Genomic DNA, 20,682 nt, shown 5'->3' with positions numbered 1-20,682 from the left:
AGACTTATCACCAGAAGCTTTTGCCATTAGCTATGAAGTTTTGACCATAACATTTCCTGAAAATCATCTACCTAGATTTTGAAGTTACATACTGAACTGGTAGAATCCGTCTATGACTTCATAAATGTTTTGAGGTGTAAAAGCATGTCTAACATTCATAGATTCTCTTCAGAGAATCACCACTTTTGACTGGTCATTAGAGATAGGAAGATACGGGGATAGCAGTTGAATTGCTATATAGAATATAGCCTTGGAGTATGTCACTGGCTAAGGGCTCAAAGATCAAATTGCTCCATTTCCCAAGTCTCTGAGTACTTTACCTTTACACACATGAGAATAGCCTAGATTAGCTTTCCCATGGTTCTCATCTTTCATTTTGTTAAAAATCTCCCAAATTCTATCTCATATTGTTTATTCCAGGATTAACAATATTAACTATGTAGGTTTATCAAATGACTCATTGGTTATTACATTAAGGTTCTTATCTCCACAACTTAGATCATAGGATCATAGATGAACAGCTGAATGGATCCTTAGAAGTCATCAAATCCCATCATTTCCTTCATTGCAAAAAAGGAAACAGACTCAGGGAAGTTAAGAGTTTTGTTCAAAAAACACTGAAATCATGACTAGGTCATTAGGTCTCCTAATCAAGGTCTCACATTAGGTCTCCTAATCAAGCATTCAAACAAGGAATTATATAATTATATTTCAAAGTTTGGAATCAATTTTCTGAATGAAATACAAAATTTGGGACATATCATAAATCTCCTGAGAAGCTGATTAGAGCTTCTCTAATAAAGTTCTTACCTCTTTATGTCAGAGATTATAGTTTTTTCTCCAGGTTGGAGTTCTTTACTCCACTTACTCCAAAAGATCTACTATGCTCAGAGGATTTTTTAAAAACTATGTTCAACAAGACTATCTAGTATATAACCATTAATAAGGTCATAAAAAGGAAAGGGGTCAGTGCATGGGTGATTCCTCACCATGTTTCCTGTAGAGATATCTTCCATTTCTAGCTTATTGGCAGGCTAAGAGTATGATGGTCCCTGAAGCACTCTTTGATGGATGAACCTATGCTAGTACCTGTAGAAATTCAAAACACTTTATAATCTAAAGTTCCATGCAGTCTGCTTCCAATTTCTTCCTCTGACTCTCTTCTAATGCTTTTTATATAAAGCAGTCATTTACTAAATCAATCAAGAAATTTAAAAATGTCTTGTAAGAAAAAAGCACAAATAAAACTAGTCCAACCTTTGTGAGGCCTTACATTGGATATTGTTCCCTCCATGTTAATTTTTCTCTGAGAGCAACTGAATACACTAGAAACCAACAAATTCTAGATCACCTTTTGTCTCCCTTCATTTTTGCTAATGACAAAATGACTCCAGAATTTACTTTTTTGAAAGGTAGCTCATGAATCATTAATAATAATAATGTTTAACATTTATATAGTAATTACTATGTGCCAGTACTGGGCTAAGTGCTTTACGATTATTATCTCATTTAATCTTCAAAAACCTTTTATCACATTTTTACAGTTGAAGAAACTGAGGCAAATAAAGGTAAAGTGATTTAGCCTAAGTCATACAGATAGTAAGAATCTGAAACCAGATTTTAATTCAGATCTTCCTGATTCCAGGACCACATCTATCTGCAATAATAGAAATTTAGGACTTGAACTAAAATGTTTTGGTAAGAATTTATTTTAAATTGAAAAAAACAATCCTCTTGTCTTTTTTCCCAAACCACTGCGCATTTATTTTATATATCTTCTGTGGTTTCTTATGGGTAAACAATGTATCCACCCAGTAGAAAATAAATTATTTTACAGTAGGAACTGATTTATTTTTGTATGTGCATCCCAAGTCTCTAGCATAGTGCTTAGTGGAGCCACATAGTAGGAATTTGATAGATAGTTCTTTGATGATTTGTAAAATTATCAAATCTATAATTATCATTTTATGATATGCATGAGAAAATTATAATGGTTGAGGACACTGAATTTATAATTAAGATCTTTAGTGACATTAAAAGTCAGGGACAACCTTTAAGCATCTATTAGTAATTTTAAAAAAGAAAAATCACCTGTTCAGTTACCACTTAACATTCAAAGCATTGCATTTGCTTTGAATTGAAATGAGTCCACTTGATCTTATGCTATGATTTTTTTTAACATATGTACCTTGCATTTTTGTTTCTAATATGCAATGGCATATCACTGGAACTTATACCTTATGGTATTTTTAGACATCTTAGTAATTGTCTTAAATATCTTTTTATTTCCTATAGCAAATACATTTCTGTCCATATGACAGGTGTTTTATAAAGTCTATAGAACTGAAAACTATTTTACTGATTTTATACTCCATATTTTATTGAAGATCAATGGGGATGAGGTTATATTTTCTTTTAAAAATCAATATCTAATTTAGATTATATTGTTGTGTGCCAACAGTATTGCACATAGTCTAATCTGAATAGTTAACGACCCAGATTTTTATTATCAGTCAATTTATCTGAATACTTAACGATCCAGGTATTTATCATCAGTCAGTTTATATTTCCCAATACTAAAAATGGTCTATTACACATTTTACACAGAATAACCCATAAACATCTAAAAATCAACATGCCCAAATAGAAGTCAATTATTTTTCTTCCAAAAAGAAGAAAATTCCTTTTTCATTTTTCCCTATTTCTAGTTTCCTAGGTTCAAAAGATTACTATTAACTTAAGTGTCCTTTTCTCAAAGCTTAGCCTTTTTGTGTAGCTTTTTACAATAATAATTACACTCTTATCCTTGATATTCTCTTATCACTATTTTTCATGATATTAATTTCTCATGATATTTCTCCTTGACCATTCTTGTCTGTTCTCTTTTGCTGGATTTTCATCTAAGTCACACCTAAAAAACCAGGGATGTGCTGGTAAATTTTTAAAAAAAACCCGTTCTTACCTTCCCAAAATCCACTCATGACACACTTTTAGGTTTAATTTATATTATTAATATTTTCTCCATCACTTTCTTAAATCTAGGCAATCAATGAAATAATAAATCAAGTCCTGAGTTGTGGTGTTTGTTGATTTCTGACATGTCAAGGCTCACTCTGAAAATTTTAAAATCTACTCTCACAAACAATACAAATTAAGTTTAGCAAGCCCTAATACTAAACATGAATGTTCCATAAGGTTTCTTCCAGGGCACTCTATACCATTTCACGTAGTGATCTCATCAGCTGCTATAGTTAAATTATTATTTCTATGCAGAGGATTCTCACACTTATTTTTCCAGCTTTAATATCTCTGGTGACTTCTGTTTTCATATTTCCAGACATTTCAAATGAGATGTCTCATAGAAATCTTAGACTCAATATATACAAAACTAAATTAATTATCTTCTCCCAAAAGCTCCTGTGTTCATAATTTTCCTAATTTCATAATAATCTTCCCCTTCACCCAGGCTTATAACATAGACATTGTCCTTAAATCCTCATACTCTGCTCCAAACCCATATCCAATGTGTTATGGCATCCTATCAATTCTACCTTCATATTATCTCTCCTATAGGACTCTTCTTTCCTCTGATACTATCCCCACTTAAACTATTACAATAGTCTGCTGGATGATTTCCCTGAAAAGGACAGGTTAGATAATGTCAGTCCTTAGTCAACTGCCTCCAATGGCTCCCTATTATCTTCAGGAGCAAATATAAAAACTTTTGCTTTAAAATTTTTTTTAATTATTTAACCTCTTCCTAACTTTCTAATCTTCTTGTACTCTTTCTAAGACTCAATCAATTGCTACACCAATTTCTTACATGACCAACTCCATGTCATACTATCTCATCTAGGAACTTTGCTGCTCATTGATTAAAATTCACCTTTTCTTACATATTCTGAGACTCACCATGGCACTTCTTGGAATAACTATCTCCCTTGCATGCTATCACATTCAGGCCCTCACGCTTTCTAACTCTAATTCTAAGAAAATATGATTAGATAATACTCCCATTCTTGGAAACGATTTGTCATTAATTAATTGCCTTTTGATTCCTGTCACTATTGCCTTGGATATCTCTATTCAAACCACTGCTCTCTAGCCACCATTTCTCCTGGTAGGATGCCTTCCCCTATTATAATGTAATTTCTATGACGGATGAGACTATTTTGATCCCTTGAATTTGCATTCCTACTCATCATTAAACACATTGCCTAATACATAGTAAATACTTCATAACATTAATTAATTCATTCACTCATTTATTAACTCACACTTTGCTTCGTTAAATAACTTATGAAGCTTTCTTTGAGTTGGAATTTCCTGCAACTCTTTCAATTTTAAGAACCAAATTATTTGTAATCATCATCTTTTCTTGAGTATTTTTCATAGTCTAACAAGTTATTGCCTTGGATACTTCCCTCCTTCCCCTTTCCAGAAAACCTCTAGTATTTCAAATATTTGCTAAATTAATAGCTTTCTGTGATTTTTTTGAATGAATGAAAGAAAAAGGAATTTGAGAGTTTACTGCCAAGTTCTATGACTTCTAGTTCTAGTTACAAATATAAGAAAGCAAGACAGTCCTTGCCCACAATTAGTTTATACTACTGGTGGATTAAGTCCACAATTCAATTATACATTTTCCTCTTCTGTTGAGTCCCTGACCCCTTTATTATTAAGAGATCATTAGTGGAGTCAATAGAGCAATGGGCCTAGGGTCAGGAAGTCCTAAATTCAAATCCAGCCTCAAATACTTACTATTTGTATGACTCTCAGCAAGTCCCTCTATTTGTCTCAGTTTTCTCTCTCAAAAAATAAGGATAAAATTAGCATTTAATTTTCATGGTTGTTGTGAGGATCAAACTATAAAATATATAAAAATAAAATATATATAACTATAAAATATCTAGCTATGCTTGACACATATAAAAATGCTTAATTATTATTACTGGGGGAAACACATAAATTGGGCAATGCTAGCCAGAGAAGAGTATTTTGATAGTACTGATTTTATACTTCTGTCCCGAGGTAGAATACAAAAGTGGAGAGGGGGTATATATACAGCAGAATGGAATGAAACTAATTTAGGATGAAATGGTTTGTATGGGTTCAGTCTGGAAATGGTAGATATTCACTGATTAAAACCAGAGGTCATTTGAACTTGAGATGACTGGATAAGAGATGACAAATAGAGTAAAGAAGCATAACACTGTGAAGATAGTTTGGTTGCCAGCATACATGTGATTCCTTTAATATAGCACTTAACATATTAGTGAAACTTTTGAATAAAATTATCATAAATGTCAATGATATTTCTGGGTTCTATTTTTGGTTATTAGTTGTTTGTTTAAATAGCTCAAGGTTATATTGCTTTAGTTGTAAGCCTCATCCTTCTCATTATAATAATAATTCTTGGTCTTGACTTATTCTGATTTTTGCTCTGATAAGCCATTTGGCTGACTATATAGCTTCTGTATTATCTATTTTTAAAAGAGGCTCCAAAGTAAATTTTTTTTTAAAAGGAAAGTAAATTAATTTGCTAAATAAATTAATAATGGAATATTTAAACTAATTAAGAAAATAAACTTATTTCAAGTGCCCTCAAGCTTTCAGGAATAATGAATATACTTATTTACCTATAATTGTTTTGTTAATTGTGAAGCCTTCTTTTCTCTACACGGAAGGTAGTGTCCCCAAAGACCTCTAATAGACAAAACTTTGTTAAACTAGTTTCAATTATTCGGTGTATTTTGAAAAAATAAAACTGTATTATTTAAATTGTTCTTTAAGTTGGATTTATTGTTAAATGGAAAAAGGACGTAGTTAAGAAGTTTTTATGCTTTGACTAATAGTGGCAATACAAAAGTCTATGATTTGATTTAATATTAGATATATAAATGTGTTTTGCATGACCACATATATAACTTTATCAAATTGTTTACCTTCTCAATGAGTAAAGAAAGGAAGTAGGGAAGAGAGAATTTGGAATTCAATATTTTAAAAAATGAATATTAAAATTGTTTTTATATGTTATTAGGAAAAAATAAACATTTAAAAAAAGAACAGAAAATGACTCAGTAAAGTAGAGCTCTTTAATATGTATCAACTTGGAGAGCTTAGAGAACTGCATATGATGCATAGAATACATTTTTACTTATTAAATGTTGAAGGTTTTCCTCCTGGATATTCTAAGATAAATAGTATACCTTAATTAAGAATAAAATTTAAAAGAAAATGTAAAGGAAAATGTTGGAATCTTTACAAACTGCTAACTAATTAGAGTTGATCTAATCTTACAAGAAGATGTTTTGGGCCAGAACCTGAAACAAGGTACTCCTCGTCAAAGACAGCCAAGAGAGGAAGGTAATGAAGAAGACAAAGAGAAACAAGTGAAGGAGACTTTTTGCAGTACTTTCAGTTCATGCTGGCACAAGAACTAATGGACAATGGATTCCTTATGGACTATTTCTAGGACTTATGGACATTTGTAAATTTTCAGGATGATTCATGTTATTTGTTACATTACTACTAGCCTGTGTTATATTGCTATGTACTATTGTAAATTATTCATCTCACACCACTGTAGTTGGTGGCTGGGCTCCTGTACTTCCCCCACTGAGACCAAGCTGGTCTGAAAGACTCGCCAGAAAGCTGGCCGAGCCCCAAGTGAAGGAGACAAGAGATTCATTCCATCTTTGTGCTGGCTGGAGGCTGAAGAAAGCAGAGGCAGAGGCTAACGGACAGAACCTTTGGATTTGGAGATATTCGGAGGGCTCTAAGCTAAACCGGCTATGTTTTGAGAAGAACAAGAACTCCAACATTTGAACTACCACAGGAAAATAAAAGAGGGAAAAAAAGAGATGTGTCCATCAAATTGGGGTCAAGGGATATAGTATAGTATTCAGGTATCTTAGTCATATTATATGAGAAGAATATTAAGAGGGAAAAAACTAAAGTGCCATGTACAGTGTGATGGAAAACTTAACAACAAGGGATCAGGAAAGAAGACTTAGGTGACTGTGAGGATTGACCTGCTGCTAACAGTAACAGATGGGAATGCCTACATATTTTATTTTTTTAATTGAAAAAAATTTGAGTTTCAAATGTTTTTCTCTCTTCCCATGCTAGCAAGCAATCTAATATATTATATATTCATTTTAAAACATATTTCCATATCAGTCATTTTGGGAAAGGGAACTATCACAAGAAAGACAGAACAAAAAAAAAAAAAAAAAACTAAAAATAGTATGCTTTAATCCATGTTGAGTGCCTATAGCTTTTCCTCTGCATATAAATGGCTTTTTCAATTCAGAGTTTATTGTAATTGTCTTGGATCACTGAATTACTGAAAAAAGCAAAGTTTACCATTGTTGAACATCACGCAATCTTGCTGTTGCCGTGTACAATGTTTTCCTGGTTCTGCTCATTTTACTCAGCATCAGTTAATGTAAATCTTTCCAGGCTTTTCTGAAATTAGGTTGTTTATAATTTCTTATAAAGTAATAAATAGTATGTTTTATATTCATATGCCCTATTAATTCAGTTATTCCCCAATTGGTTGACATCTACTCATTTTCTAATTTTTTGTCACTACAAAAAGGGCTGCTACAAACATTTTTGTGCATATTTGTCCTTTCCCCTTTTTTATGATATTTTTGGGATACAAACCCTTTAAGTGTCACTGTTGGAGCTAAGACTATGGATCTAAGAATAAACAATAAGAATGTTTATATATATTTGGGCATAATTCAAAATTGTTTTCCAGAATGGCTGGATTAATTCACAACTATATCAACAATGCATTAGTATCCCAGTTTTTCCACATCCCCTCCAATATTAAGCATTCTCTTTTCCTGTCATTTTAGCTAATCTGATAGGTGTGAAATCATACCTCAGGGTTGTTTTGTATTCCTCTAATCAATAGTGATTTAGAGAATTTCTTTCATGTGATTATAGATAGCTTTTTTACCTTCTTTTCCATTTGATTAATTCCATTTTAAAACTTTTAGTTGTAATTTTAAAGGAACTGTTTTCTTCAGCGAATTCTTGTCCTTCATTTTCCAAGTTGTTGACTCTTTCTTACATAAGTCTCATTTCTTTTCCCAATTTTTCTTCTACCTCTCTTATTTGACTTTTAAAATCCTTTATGAATTTTTCCAAAAGACTCTTAGGGCTTGAGACCCATTCATATCACTTTGTTGAGCTTTTGTATGTAGTCATTTTGTTCTTTCCTATCATTATACTAGTTTTCTATAGTCAAGGTTGTTTTCTTTTGTTTCCCTCTGTTTCTCTCTTTTCTTTCTATTTTCTTTCCTTTCCCCCCCACTATTTGGTGACTTTTAGAGTCCTCCTCTGCTTTTGGGGCACAAGGGTACACTATCCAAAATTTCTGATGCATTTTTGAGCTTTGGCTTTGAACTCTACTCCTCTGTCTCTTGAAGTGCCTCCATATTTCACCACTAATTGTCTTGCCTATGTAATGGGGATTTCCTATGTACCCAGTTACAAGTTTAGTAATTTTCATTTAGGCAAGAAATACAAGGGGCTTTTTCTAAATTAGTAAACTTTCCTAGTCACTGTTCCTTTGTGATGAATAAGAAATGCAGTCCAAACCTCTGACACCTGCAAGATTGTAAGATGATCAACAATGGCAAATGTAGCTTTTTTCAGATCCAAAAGAATAAATGTAAAAATAATATATTTTGATCCACGTTAAGTCTCTATAGGTTTTTTCTCTGCATGGAGGTGGCTTTTTTTTCATTCAAAGTTTATTGAAATTGTCTTTTTAAATGGGGCCAGCAATAATAATCAGGTATAAGGGCAGGGACCCAGAGCTCTGTGGTCTATGTCAATAGGGATATGCATCCCAGTTAAACTGTGCTTGTTTATAGGACTGAAGAGTTTGTGAGATGCATGCTTGTGTATCCATGATTAATAATTTCCTTGATTTGTGAACACCAAATATATGTGAGTGTGTGTGTGTGTGTATATATATATATATACATATATATATATATATATATATATGTATATATATATATATATAAAAATTTTTTTTAGTATTGTACTTAATATTTCCTCATAGTGACATTTGAGAGACTTTAAAATGAATAATACCAATTCATTAAATGAAAAAAAAGACAGAACATCCCAGATAAATGGAAAGGTATAAGAAAAGCATGAATATAAGGAAGTGGGGGACATATTTTGGTAACACCTTTTTTTTTTTTTTTCTACAATGTAATACAAGGAGAGAGCCACAATATGCAATCAGGCTTGAAAGGTAAGAAAGTACCAGATAGGCAGAGGCCTCGAGTGCCAGACAGATGACTTTGAACTTTACTTAGAAGGTAATAAGAGGTATTGAAGCTTTTAGAAAATGAGAAGGATGTGTTCAAAACTAGAAACATAATATCAATAGTGAGGAAGATAAAAGTCTTGATTCTTCTTAACATCAGTTTTTTAATTTCTCTTCTATACTAATAGTTTTCAAAATATGGTCTAGGGAGTCCTATTGGTCCCCAAGATATTTTTAGGGAGACCACATGAACAAAACTATTTTTATAATAATACTAAAAAATCACCTTTTTGATTTTTATTCTTTCATAAGTGCAATGGAGGTTTCCAGACACTATGTGATCTGTGAATTAATGATTTAGCTGCAAACTTGATGATTAAGTTAATATCTCATCTGCATAATTGGACTTTTGTTTTATAAATGGGATGAAACTACAGACATGGCTAGACTTGTTTTTTTGCTTTTATTATTCAGCATTAGTGCCAAGTAATTATCAGAGAAGATCCTATTTAATATGAATTCTTGGCCACAAACACAAGTGATACTGAAATGCTCAAAGCATTGAATGTGTATGTGTTTATCTATATTTATATGCATGTATATATATATATATGTATATATATATACACACATATACATACACATATGTATGTATGTGTTTAGGTATATATGTATATTTGTATGTCTATACACGCACACACACACACATACACACAATGTATGTATGTAATGTAAACCTAATGGTTTATCCCAGAACTCTATTGATATTGCACTGATGGTGCAAAAGTTATGGTAGGTAAAATTGTTAATATTGTAGAACCAATCAATGGCACCAACTGTACCAGAAGTCAGTATATTCTTCACTTCCACACACTTGAAGCAATTTTTTTTGCCAGTTTCATTTAATATTGTCCATGATGCAGCAAGTAAAATACTAATTGAATTTAGTCTGAGACCTTGAATACATATCTCTTTGTGCTATTTTGGGTAAGCAAATTGGAAGTACGTGTACCTCAAGTCTCTTGTTTATAGTAAGAAGTACATTGATTATCTTGAAAGAAAGCATTTGTATAGCTGAGTTCCAAGCTGAACAAGTTGCTCTTTTTCCTCAAACTTGAAAGAACATCTGAAAGACTATAGATATTCAGAGTTGGACACTTAGAAAATGCTTTTTCAAAAAAAAATGAGCCAAGTATATTTATGACTAGGGAAAGCAGCTGAGAGTTTTTGTTGTCAATGAATGAAAGTCAAGCTTTTGACTGAAAATTAAAATTTTAGAAAACTTTTATCGTCCATTATAAACTTGACAGAGTGAAGTCAGGACATTTAACCCTTCCTAACTGTGCAATCCTGGGCAAGTCACTTAACCCCAAATGCCTCAGCAAAAGAAATAAAATACAAAAATAAACTTAACAGAGTCTCTCTCTCTCTCTCTCTCTCTCTCTCTCTCTCTCTCTCTCTCTCTCTCTCTCTGTATGTGTGGTTTTTTTGTTTTGTTTTGTTTTTGCTGAAGCAATTAGGATTGAGTGTGACCAGGGACACACAGCTAGGAAGTGTTAAGTGTCTGAAGTCAGATTTGAACTCAGCTTCTCCTGACTTCAGGACTGGTGCTCTATCCACTACACCAACTAGCTGCCCCTTATTTCAATATTTTTTATGAAATTAAATATAATATTAGGAACTGTGATTTTTAATATTGCATAGTGAAATGTGTCAATAACATAGAAAACCAATATTTTCCAAATGACCAATACATGATGTTACATAAGCCTGTGTGGATAAGAAATTCATTCAAACTACAAGATAAATCAATGGATTTTTAATGTAGCAGGATATGAAGAATTTATTGATATAATTTTAGATTTCAAATTTTATCTTACCTTCAAAAAACTACTAATTGTTGATGTTGGTGTAATAGCAAAAGAAGAATATTGAAAATTACCTGCAAAAGTTATTAAAATAATCTTTTCTTTATCAAGTATTCCTCTGTGTGAAGCCAGAATTTTTCCCCTTATGCTTAAAACCAAATAATCTAATACAGCAGCCTGGAATGCAAAACCTGACTTTCTCCAATTAACCCAAACATTAAAGAGAATTGCAATAAAGAAATGCCACTATCTTCACTTTTTTGTTTTGGCAAATATATTTTTCATAAAATGTTATTTTGTCAATATGCAATGGCTTTATTATTGTTACCTTAAAATAGATCAATACATATTTTGAATGTTATCAGATATAACCCCCATAAACAAAAATCTTTGGTTCAAAACAACTTGAGTATGTAAAGATCCTGGGAGTAAAAATTGCTGCTTTATACAACTGCCAAAATGGTACCCCTAAAACACAGATTTAACCATGTCACTTAAAACCCAATAAATTCCATTAACTTCCTATTTCCTCTAGGATCAAATAAAAAAATCCTGTCTGGAATGTAAAGTCCTTCAAAACCTGGCTCTAATCTGTCCTGTTAGACTTTGATATTAATTATTCCTTTTGAAAGTCTTACTAGTTTAGCCAAACTGGCCTTTTTAGTATTCTTCACAAATGGCATTGAATTTTCTTTTTCTGAGCCTTTCACTGCCTATCCACATGTCTGATTCCCTGTTTTATGTCTAAGCTCACATCAGTGTCAATTACTTGATGATTAGCCCTTTCCTTATTCTCCCACTATATTCAGTTCTGATTATCATATTTTAGTAAACTGGTAAACTGGATTTCATTTGCAAAAGGACAACCAAGGTTAGGAATGAAGGAACTGAAGGAATCAAAGATTGATTCCAGGAAATAGGAATATTTGTACTGGAGAAGAGAAAATTTAAGCAGGGCAAAATAACTGTTTCCAAGTATTTGATATACTTAGTCATATGGAAATTAAATAAGACTTGTACTACTTGGCCACAGAGAAGCAGAACAAATACCAACAGTACTATTGCAAATAAGGAAAATTTACTTTGATGTATTAAAAGATTTTCAATTAAAGATTTCTTAAAGTGAGTGAGCTGAATCAAACAAGGAGATGGTACAAAGAAATTCTTATTCAGGTCTGTGTTGAATTAGATGGACCCTGAGTCCTTTTGAACTCTGAGTTTCTGTAATACTCTTCTCCCACTATTCTTTTAAGAAATTTTATCACAGTGAATTGCTCAAAAGTATCAACTAGAAGAATATCATGGCATTTGGGATCAGTAGACAGATAAGCATCATATATTACTAGAGAGTGTAATAGAAAATTATTTGGTAGCTGATAAACTAGAAAAATTATTTATAGGAGGCTCTTAAGAGTTTTCTTTTTTATTTTTTTAATCAGACATGATCTCATTGCCAAATGCTTTCTTTGACTATATACACGTAATCAATTACACAAAATGAGTATACTCAATTATATTTTCTTTTAAGTTATATAAATGTACCATTGTATATTTTCTTCTTGTAAGTTATATAAAGTACTATTGTTCTAATACATATATTATAAAAGTTATGTAAAATATAATTTACAATAGACACAGATAAATAGAACATTTATTATGTGTCAGGTATAGTGTTAATTTTTGGAAAAATAGATAAATACAAACAAAAAGGCAATCTCTTCCTTACAGGGAACTTGCTGCATTCTGTTTGGAGGAAAGAATAACACATAAAAAGAAATTTGGGTGGGAAAAAAAGAAAAATTAAAGATGAAATAATGTTTAATTCTAAAGACAACACTGAAGAAGATGTTGATATGAACTATCTTGAGCTTTAGAAACATGACTTTGGCAACTGTATTGAGGATGTATTGGAGTAGGGAGAGACCTGAAGTAGAGAAAAAATAAAAATCTGTTATAATAGTTTAGGTTATGATATCCTGAACTAAGGGGGGGGGCAACCAACATTTATTGAGTCCTTCATTGTGGGCTGAACATTGAGGTAAAGCATCTGTGTGAGTGTAGAGGAATTACTGGAGATGGAGTAGAGATGAAAATAGCAAGATCTGATATTGTGGCTATGTGGGATGGTGGGATGTGGGATGGGATGTTGACTTAAGAATGACACTAAAGTCCTGCACCTAGGTGATTCAAAAGATGGCACTCTACTTGAAAGAAAGAAGATTCAGAATTGGTGTAACTTTGAAGGAAATGAAATGTGTAATACAATCTATGTTGTTGTTTTCAGTCATTCAGTCATGTCCAATTTTTAGTGAACCCATGGATCATAGCATCAGGCCCTTCTATACTCCCACTCTCTCCTAAGGTCTGAACAATCTCATGCTTATTGCAGATATGATACTATATCTCCCTCTTATCTTCTGCTGTCCCCTTCTTCAGTATTTGATCTAGTATGTAGAAGGATGAAATATGAAGAGACTAGTATGAAGAAGAGCACTGGAATCGGGGTTAGTTTGATATGGGGTCACATTTATCCTGTGCAATTCACTCTACCACACAAAATGAAGAGGAATGTGGCTATTAGTTATTAGTCATAGTCTAAGGTTACATTTACCTATTGATGTATATCTTCTGTAACCATGGGGGAGAAATGTGGGTTTATTGAGTGGGAGACAGAGATTTGGTGTTGCAAAGCTGCCATTAGGTTTTGTCTAGGGTCTAACTCCTTGAGGGAGCAATATTTATATTAAAGTCATGAGAGGTCCACAGTGACAAAGAGAGGAATGATGAATGCAGATTGGGGAAATGTTAAAGAGAGGCTATATAGAGAGAGTAATAAAAAAATGAAGTGATGCAGTTTTCTTGTAGAGAAGTCTGTGTTTGGCTATGATAGGGAGGATGAAAAATATTCCAAAAATATTCCAAAATTCCAACTGACTTAATGGCATATCACTTGGAATACCTGATATTGCCCCCCTGGGGCCATGACACTTTAGAGATCAATAGTGAAGTTACATCCCTGTGACATTTTAAAGAGTTAACCCAAGGCATTAAGGGGTTAAGTAATTTGCTGAAGGACACTCTACTGAAGTTTCAAGACTTATACTGAAATCTTACTCTTTCCAAATTTATGTCTCTTTTCACTGTACCTTAGACCAAAGCTTCTTAAACTATTGATTGCCATCCCATATGGGATCTTGTAACTGAATGTGGAGGTCATGCAATTATGATTTATTATCAGTAAATGTTTGATTTGTATATCTATTTTATATACCTATATACCCAAGATTATGTAAAAATTTCTCAGGAGAAAGGACGTCACTAGTGGAAAAAGTTTAAGAAGCCCTGCCTTATATTTTGAAAATGCATTATTTTTTTTTATCTCTTCTATGCATACAAATTTTCTTTGGAATGTGTTTATGAGGTAATGGAAGGTTGTTGGGAATTTTATTTATGTATACCAAAAAAAAGTGTAAATGTAAAGAGTATTGGATTGAGTTAGTTGGCAAGAGGAAAAATTTTGACTAACATTTACTATTTGATTTTGAAAAAAATCACTTCACCTGTATAGACCTCATTTTTCTCATATTCAGACAGCAGAGGGCTCTTCTCAGAGTCAACTAGGTCTGACTACATTCCTGAATCAAATACTAACTAGTTGTGATCATGAGCAAGTCATTTGATTACTGCCTGTCTCAGTCTCCTTCTCTGTAAAATAGGTTAGTTTGAACTGAAGGAATTTGTCTTAGTTTTACTCTAGAAAAGCGAAATGCTTCACGATTATCTCATTAAACTTTCACCTTTTCTGGTTCTTTACCAAATAATGATGTATGGGCAACAATGAAAATAATTGAGAAATTTGGAATAAGAAGAATTCTTTGCTGACCTGCTTATTTATCATAAACCCTAAAGGGACTTAATTTCTGAATACATTCTCAAAGTTAGGTAAAATCTAATAGGCCATGTGAATTTTCACTGCTGTAGTTAAGAGTATGCAAGTATATTCTCTTTTCAGGGAAACGCATGTTCATGGCAAGACTTTTTCATTCATAATCATAATTGTCTATTGAAAGTTTTAAATCTTATATTCCTATATTATATGTATATAACTCCACCTATTTATCTCACACAAAGCAATGTGAAATATTTTGCAGATAACAGAAGTTCAATGTACATTTTAAAATTATAGATTATTAAAACTGAAATGGAATTTACAAATTATCAAATGCAACCTGTTTAATTGGGTTGGGGTGTGGAACAGGAAAAATTTATTTGAAAATCTCTAGTTAATTAAGTTCCCCTCAGTTTCCTTGATCTGGTAATAGAAAAAAAAAAAAAAAAGAGGCGTTAAAGAAGTCTAATTTGCATCTTGTAAAGGGTGGATCCGTTTCAGATTTCTAGTAGATGCTTTTAACTTTGTAAAGGACACATCTTCACTGGCTCACATCTTTAAAGTGATCTATTCATAGTTTTAAAAGGATGTTTTAACTGTGAGTGGCCCCTTAATATTTTGTAACAGTGTTGCTCCTTTAGCACTTATGAAAAAAGTTACTCCCCAAAAGCTATAAGAAATTAGTCTTGCAATGAAGAAAACTCAGTAAGATCTGAGTTCTTGATCACTTTTTCATTTCTAATAGAGTACATAAAAAGAGAATAAAAGAGAAAACTTACTCTCATCTAAATACCCCATCAGCAATTATTCCTTGAAGTAAAGAACTCTCCCATAAGAGGTTTGGCCTAAGGAGTAGGCTTCTTTTGTGGAAAATTCTGGTAGTCAGGAATCTTGGAATTTAGGGGTGAAGCTACAGAAAGAAACAGATAGGAATCCTGGCTTGGCTAGCAGAGACACTGAGTCTGGAAGGTGAAAAATGAGAACATTACTAGGAGAGAGGACACATTGGAACCTTCAAGGACATAAATGTGAATTCCTTGGCCAATGAGTTATATGTGTATTTATGCATTTCTACTACCATATGCTATCCTTGTATCCACTTGTTCCATTGATGTTATGTATATTGTCAAGATAGTAAACTTCATGTTTATATGATAATGTTTTTATGCTCTTGTTCTTGCTGTGCCATTTTAGTCCACTCTCTTTTGGGGGCTATTTGTATTAGCTATCTTACTATTGAAAGTAAAAACCATAAAGCTCATGAATTACAATTTTAAAAAGATGATTCAAAGATTACTCTGATCTTAATGCAATTATCTCTTCAATGGCACAACCTGAAAATTTTTTTTCCACACATACAAAAATGATTTTATTTTTCTGTCTTAAAATGAGCAAACTCACTACACCATTTATCTCTTTTTCTGGTACAATACAAATAACAATGTACATCTTAAATTTCATTGGTAATGAATAAGGATATTACCTTCTCTTTTTAATTCAGCAAGAAATAATGAAAATAACTTCATATCAACAATTCAGCAGTGCCATACCTACATCTGGAAGACAAAACAGTCTTTAAAAAATACTTAAAAATATTTGAAATGCCATGTCATTTGGACTGCGTCTGGTATCTGCTCTTTTAAATTTATATGTTTTAAGGACATTCTTGTTGGATTGTGGAAACTTGCATGTGTAGGTCTAATAAAAATTAACATTAAGGCTATAAAGATATGTTAAAATAGTAATTGTTCTTTTTTATTCAAGGCATTTTTTCTTCAAGACAATATGATCACTGTCCAGCAGGAGTATGTGATCAGTTGGTTACATACATACATACACACACACACACACACACACACACACACACACATATATATATATAATATGTATATATTATATATATATATTTTTTTTTTTGCTGAGGCAATTAGGGTTAAGTGACTTGCCCAGGTTACACAGCTAGGAAGTGTTAAGTATCTGACACCAAATTTGAACTCAGGTCCTCCTGACTTCACTTTGTCAAGTTTATAGTGAAGGATAAAAAGTTTTCTAAAATTTTAATTTTCAGTCAAAAGCTTTGATCCTTTTATTTATTTATTTATTTCATTTATTTGGTCCTCCTGACTTCAGGGCTGGTATTCTCTCCACTGTACCACTGAGCTGCCCGAGAATATTTCTTAAACAGAGAAGAGGTATATTTGAGTCTTCAGGAAGAATATCAACGCACTCTGTACCTGAGTAGGTTCTTTTTCCTTCCTGACATATTTAATAAAGTGAAGGCCCTGGTTCTTCTACAATGTGACTCTGAGCTTTGAGAACCATGATGACTGATGAAGGGTTTCATCATAGAACTTTGAAGGTGATACTGGAGAAACTAAAAGATCTGGATGAGAGGCAAGTGTAACATCCCTGGTTTGAATATGGCATTCTTCCAGTGTGATGATGAATGTGTTTTATGTGGCACCAAGTGGAGAAGAAGCTTTGTTCATATTCTCTACACTGGGGATGAATACCTGTCATTATGATGGACGAATTTTCGGACCGTAAGAACTTGCTGCATTAAGAGGTCACAGTAGAGGTGAAGTTCAGACATTTTGGTTTTCAGAGATTCATCGGTTTCACTTATTTTTCCTTTTTCATTCTAGCATCAGTCAAATAAGTTTTCATACTGCTCAGAGAGAACAGCTATCTCTGCCTCTACATCTTTCATATAGAAATAAATTCTTCTCTCCTGAAATGATTAATTCCCTTCTTGCATTGTCTGTTGGATGGACTTTTAATTTCATTTTCGTGCCTCCTTTGCTCCCTTTGCACACATCGTACTGTGAATCATAATAGGATAATGTCTCTATCTAAAACAAACCCGGGAGATTGCCAACTTGTGAGATAATTGGTCCAGACCTCCTCCATCCTTCACAGCCTTGTGCTTCACATCCTCTCCGTGGAGCCCCGGGCTCGGTCTCCTCCTCTTGGGGCGCCGCAGCTTTGGCTCCGACTGAACCTCCCCCCAGCCAGCTACTTCAGCTAGAACGAGAGCCGCAGCGATCAAAGTCGGTTCTCTCAAGGGGGATCCTGGCCCTGGGAAGGTCAGCGCAGCCCCAGGCCCTGGCAGTTGTGACTGGACAGCTTGCAGAGGCTGGTGGGCTGTGGGAAAGCCTGAGCCTGAGTTTGCGCCCACGGCAGCTGCCGAGTTCTGTGAGCCTGGCTGCCCTGACCCCTTCTTCCCTCTCCTGCTTCCCTCTTCCCTTCCCTACTTCCTTCCAAGCTGCAATTTTGAATTAGAAGTAGTATCCCTATTTTTCTCATATTTTTAAAATTTTTAATTCTCATAATTTTAGTTTAAAAATAAACTTAGAAACGAATTGAAGGGGCAGATAGGTAATGCAGTGATCAAAGCATAAGCTCTGGAATCAGGAGGACTTGTATCAAATTCAATCTCAGAAATTAATTTTGTGACCCTAAGCAAGTCCCTTAACCTCAATTTCCTCTTTCCCAAAGTGTATCGAGAGGTTTGCCGTGAAAAAACTTCTAGATTGGCTATTCCATAGTTGTGGGAGACAAATAGACCATAACTCCAATTAAAAATTATGATTTTGCCTTGGGAGAGTCAAGAGAGACAACCTTTGGCCAGGAGTAAGTCTCCACCATTTTGATTGATAAAGAAGACCATAACCTGTAATATAAAGTAACTTAACTTCACATTTTTTTAATAATCAGTATTGGATTTATAAATCTTGAAAATGATGTTACAAAGTATGGTTAGATTTCAGAAAGACATTTTTACCATCCTCATGATATTGTTGTAGACAAAATGAGATGTGAATTTAACAGTATTAGTGTGAAAGACTTAAAATTCATTGTATGACTTCACCCAAAGAATACTAAATAATTAATGACCACCTAACTGTAAGATTTCAGTAGATTACTTATCCTTGGCTTTTTTCTGTTCAACATTCATCAAAAAATGTTGCCAAACATACATTTTTATCAAATTCTATAAGCTACCAAGGTGAGAGGGATCACCAATAAATTAATAGTACTAAATATAGGATGCCAAAAGATTCTGGCTGACAACCAATGGGCCAAGTAATTTCCTCTTCAATCTATTTTCTTGCTATCTTTTGTGTTTCCTTTATCTTCATTTCTGAGTTTATGAGACCTTCCCAGTGCAGGAAGCTATTACTTGTGAAAAAGTTTGCAACATTGGTGTCACAAAAATAGGTTAGGCTTGCAGTTTGATGGAGACAGACTGAAAAGCCTAAATTTGTAATAATTTTGATCTTGGGAGTGTAATTATGAATATGAATGACTAGTTATAGAGAGATAAAACTAATAATGGACTGAGGTTGGGTATCCCAGTCCTGCAGTAGGGAGGTTACAATCTACTATGTAACTGTGTACTATGTTTCCATAACTGTTTCAAGCCCTTACACCACAATTAGAGATACAAGGAAATGCATAGGATGAAATCAACCATTGTTCCTCCCAGTTCCCCACAATGTATCATTCGTTTCCCCTTTCCCACTCTTAGCATTCCTTTTGGATGGATGAGTGGCCCTAACCAGAAAAAAAAAGTCTTATCATTTGTCCCTTTGCCTCTCTAGTTTTTACCTTTCAAGTTTCCTCAGAAGCATGAATCTAAGGAAGGAAATTGTTAAGCTTCTATTACGAAAATGCTTGACAAAAAATGAAGTCAATATATTACTGTTAATAGGGCTGGGGGCAAACACTGACATCTCTGTCCTAAAAATATATTTTCTTCCTTCAATCATTCTCTCCATCATTTTCTAAAACTTTTTAAAAAGTTGCTTCTATAGCAGAAAATTTTCTCCTCCAGTTCTGATTTAGCAACTATTTTCTGTCTTCCTGAGCTAGGAGTCCTCCCAAGGCTTTCAGTAGCACACAAAGCAGAGAGCTCAAGCCTTGTCATAAAGATTGTTAGAAGAATTTTTAAAAAAGGAAAGAAAAAAGAAAAGATTAATAGGGGAAGCAAATCAACACACCAATTCCATCAGATAATACATATAATATTCTAAACCTGTGAAATGATAATATTCTTAATTCTTCTCCAGAGTCAAATTTGCCTATTATAATTAAATAACATTGAATTTTATTTTACTGTTTATTTCTTTCTGTTTGTCCTTCTGTAGTTATGGAACATCTGGTTTTCTTTGTTAGGCTTACTTCACTCTGCCTAAGTTTAAGTACTCTCCCCATACTTCTCTTAATTTTTCATATTCCTTATTTCTTAAGATGCAATAATTGTGTACCATTAAATTAATGAAGCACAAATTATTTAATGTTTCCCCAACTAGAGGACATTTCCTGTGTTTCAAGTTACTTGGTATTACAAAAGGAAATGCTATTAATATTTTGGTGTATATTGGAACCTCATTTATATCTCTGATATATTTACATATATTTACATCTTATTGGAGATAGTAGAGTCTCTGGAAATGAAGATATAAATATTTTGGTATCTTTGTCAGCATAATTCAAAATGGTTTTCAAGAATGATTGTATTCATTTATAGCTCTATTAACAGTAAATGAAAGTATTTTTCTATCTACAACCTCTCCAGTATTACAGCTTTTTATCTTTCATCATTTTTGCCTCTTTTCTGG

General features: G+C 33.1%; 1 pseudogene; it reads right to left on the bottom strand.

Annotated features, from left to right (window-relative positions):
- The window catches only part of LOC127544749 (pleckstrin homology domain-containing family A member 3-like), a 29,060-nt pseudogene extending 11,092 nt beyond the window's left edge, over positions 1-17,968 (bottom strand).
- Between the last annotated feature and the right edge of the window lie 2,714 nt (positions 17,969-20,682).

This window comes from Antechinus flavipes, chromosome 1, assembly GCF_016432865.1.
Source record: "Antechinus flavipes isolate AdamAnt ecotype Samford, QLD, Australia chromosome 1, AdamAnt_v2, whole genome shotgun sequence".
Classification (NCBI taxonomy): Eukaryota; Metazoa; Chordata; class Mammalia; order Dasyuromorphia; family Dasyuridae; genus Antechinus; species Antechinus flavipes.
The sequence above is the reverse complement of the archived record's forward strand: the minus strand, read 5'-3'. Positions and strand labels throughout refer to the sequence as shown.